The 3,995-nt window shown below is 39.2% G+C and overlaps 1 pseudogene; it reads right to left on the minus strand.

Annotated features, from left to right (window-relative positions):
- Positions 1 to 2,096: 2,096 nt before the first annotated feature.
- Positions 2,097 to 3,011, minus strand: LOC112661650 (methylosome subunit pICln-like; annotated as a pseudogene).
- Between the last annotated feature and the right edge of the window lie 984 nt (positions 3,012 to 3,995).

Consider the following 3,995-nt stretch of genomic DNA (forward strand, 5'->3'; position numbering starts at 1 on the left):
TGGCATCATGACTTCATTACATCACCTTATGGAAGTTGGGGAATAAAGGAACCTACCGAGATGCTCTTTGAGTAATAAATGGGCTATTCTCTGATCCAGCGACCTCATGTTTCTTGTAAGAAGGGACGAATCCAGGTAGGGGAGAGGAAGAACCCATTATTTTGTCTTAAAGAACTCATTGGAATTATTTTATTATTATTATTATTATTATTATTATTATTATTAAATATTTTATTTATTTATTTGAGAGAGGGAGACAGAGTGTGTCTGTGTGCATGACATGCACATGAGAGAGAGAGAGAGCACAAGTTGGGGGGGTGGGCAAAGGGGGAAAAAGAGAAGCAGGCTACCCACTGAGCAGGGAGCCCAACACAAGGCTCCATCCCAGGACCCCAGGATCATGACTTGAGCTGAGGGCAGACACTTAATAGCCTGAGCCACCGAGGCTCCCTGAATTGTTATTTTTTAAATATTTATTTATTCATTTGAGGGGGAATGGAGAGACAGAGGGAGAGAATCTTTAAGCAGACTCCCTGTTGAGCACAGAGCCTGGCCAGGGGCTCTATCTCAGGACCTGAGATCATGACCTGAGCTGAAATCAAGAGTTGACACTCAACCCACTGAGCCACTCAGGTGCCCCTTAGTGGAATTATTTTTGTCACACAACAGAAAGAAGAATGTTAGTGACTCAAACTTGTACGGCAACTGTTCACTGATCTCAGGTTCCTATATTTTGTTTATTTTAAAAACATGATCCTATGAGTTGTGGCTTTCTTCTTTGTGTTCACAAGTTGGTTGTTCTATGCCTAGCACCATTTCAACATTTCAGAGAAGACTAAGAGAAAAGTATGAAATCAATATGCTTAGATAGATGAGCTGGCCTTTTTCACGAGGAGTAGAGTTTTTCTGAAGTCCCCACTCAGAACACACCTTCTTACATAACCTGAGTTAAAATTATATCACAAAGTTATGGTTATTTGGCAGGACTCATGAATCAGTTCTTCTTTACCTTATTTTCTTCACCTAGAATATGGATGCTTCAAATAAAATTTAGGTTATTTCGGAGAGAAAACAGACAGAAGATAGAAAACAAGGAGTGCCTGCCACATACAGTAATTTATTAGTGTACTTCTGTTTTTTCTACATTTATGCACTCTCGTTAATGTAAATAATTTCTAACTTTTCTGAAAAAATTAGAATAATTTTTCTGAATTATTTTAGATGACTCACTGGAACATCTGTTTGTAGTGTAGGTTTATAATTGTTGGTTATTTATATTAAAGTTTGAGCAGGTACTTTGAACTCAACGTATTAAAAGTTGACAACATTCCCATTCTTTTTCCCTTTCTCCTGACACTTGATGTGGCAACCTCATTTTTAATTTCCCTGTGGACTTAGTCACACAATTGTCTATGCAACCCTTGAAACAAGAAACCTTGAAGGAAACTTGGACACCATTTCTTCTAGCAGGCAATCAGAGAACTTTAGAGATGAAACTTTTTTTTTTTTTAATAGAAAACCTAGATTTATTTGTTAAACTATTACAAAGACAAAACAATTACCATTGAAGTACTGTGAGGACTTCATCCCAATTTCATTTGTTATGGAAACTGACCTAAGAGGTTAGAAATTAAAGGCTATAACCTAAGAGGTGATAACAAAACAGACTGGTGAAACATGGTGAAAGTAGTAAAAGCTAATCAGAAGCATCCATATTAGTGGTATTTCATGTGGCTAGGATATTTTCCAAGAGGCTCTCTAAAGATGCCTAAACGAATTAACCTGGATCCCAAATTAGTAAAAAGACCCTAATCCCTGTGAAGAACAAGCAGTGGCCAGGATTTCTCTGAGATCTCTTTGTCTTTCTTTTTAAGGGGTAAGGGAATCCTTAGGCTCTAAAGGATATATCTTAGATTCAGCCTCCCTCCTTCCCATCCAGTCTACCTGCGTCTTCAAGCGCCTGCGCATTCTCACCATGTAGGCCTGCCAGGTTACAGAAGATGCATATAGTGAAATCAGGAACTATAGGCCTACCCAGAGGATAACTATACACGAAAATTTTGGGTAGATGATAAACTGCAAATACCCTCTTGGTTAAGTTAATTCACCTTTGTTAATAAAGGTCATAGTTTCTTCTGGTGGTGACAGCTTTTTGTCTCAGTATGTAGTCTGTCTCAAAAAAAGAACTGGTTCAGGTAAATTTTGGAGAAGGAAAAAGACTTTCATCAACACCCACTCCACAGTAAAAGAGGCACCAAGTTCTTTAGTCCTTTCCTGGTTATGAGCAGAATCCCACAGCAGCATAAATCATCTTCAGGGATCAACATCTGCATCCTCAAACTGTCCAGCAACTGTTGGTGTAGTGTCTACCTCCATCCCATCTTCATAATCTCTGATTGAATCTTCTGTCCGGACTCCAGCCATGTTATATTGGCTGCTCACAGACTGAGAAAGCATTCCTTCTAATCTCTCCAAGGTGGCTAGGCCTTCTGCTGTTAAATGGGATAATCCTCCTTCATAGGTATAAAATGTAGGGATGTCCCCCTGCCCTTGTTCATGTGCTTCCACATCATATTCTTCTCCATCGTAATCATCTGAATCTTTATCCTCAGGATCAGGATGCAAAGCCTGGCATTCACACATTGCAGTGAACATTGCCTCCAATGCTGATTTATCACTAGGCACAAATCTAAATTCAGCAATAGGTTCAACATCATCACCACTGTCTTCTTCAGCAACAGATTCTTTTGATTCTTCTCCAAATTTAGCATTCACCATAACATACAAATGCTTTCGTGGATAGGCATTTAGGTCCCTGGACACCGCATGCAAGCTAATGGTGGGGTATTCCCGTGAGAATCCTAATCCAGAGCCATCTAACCAAGACAGGCGGCTCTGCACAATGTGGAGCGTGCTGGTGCCGAGGCCCTTGCCTCCGTCTTGGGCTGCTGCTGCCGAGCCGAGCGGGGGGGGGGGGGGGGGGGGGGGGGGATACTTTTGAGGAAGCTCATTGCAGGGAGCACGGAGACACAGGCCGGGAGGGAGCTGCAGCGCAGCTACTCCAGAGATGAAACTTCTATTGATTAATTATTTCCTTCCATTCTGTAAATGGATCTGGTCTTGGATCTTTTATAGAGTGAAGGCAACCAGTAGTTTTCTCATTCATTATTCTGATGCTGTATCATTTTTATTCTAGTTCTTCATCAATGTTGCTTCCAGAGTTAATTTTTCCAGATGATATCTCTATCCTCTATGCAAAGTACTAAAGAATCTCTTATGGTTGGCCTTTATAATAATGTCAGATCCATTTAGCATAAAAAAGTAAGGCTTATTGCATCTTTGCTTCATTTATGTTTTCAGTTTGATGCATTGCAGACTTCCTACCACCATATTGCACACAATGTACTTTACACTCCAGCTATAGAGGACTTGGTGCTTTTCTCAACTTTTCTTAGGTTCTGGACCTCAATTTTTCTACCAATGTAATTCTCTTTATCTTGTATTTCCTTCCTAAAAGCCATCTTTCCCTTAGGCTTTCTATGAAACCCAAATCAGATGTAACTGCCTTCTCTTTAGCACCCTTGCAAGCATTATGTAATCAATTCTATCGATAATTTCTATAGGCATCTGTCTCACATGCCATATGAAAACCTTCTTTATCTTTGTTTCAAAGTTACCTGAGTGTCTGGCCTATCAAAGAATAGATGCTCCATAAAATACAGATTCATGTAAAGTGATAATAGAATTACAGATGAAAAATTATCAGATTTCGGACAAGATTAGATTTACTTCTTTTCTTCTCTCTTTGACATTAGACATATTTCCAAGGATAAAACTATATTTTGGTTAATGAAACAAGTTATCTTAGGCAAAATATCTTGCAACTATGGTATAATTCTAGAGAGGAGAAAAGAATTCCAGCTGGGAAAAGGTAAAATGAGGTTGATCATGTGATGTAAGACTGTACTTTCATACATATACACACATATCCATTA

Source organism: Canis lupus, chromosome 31 (assembly GCF_003254725.2).
Source record: "Canis lupus dingo isolate Sandy chromosome 31, ASM325472v2, whole genome shotgun sequence".
Classification (NCBI taxonomy): domain Eukaryota; kingdom Metazoa; phylum Chordata; class Mammalia; order Carnivora; family Canidae; genus Canis; species Canis lupus.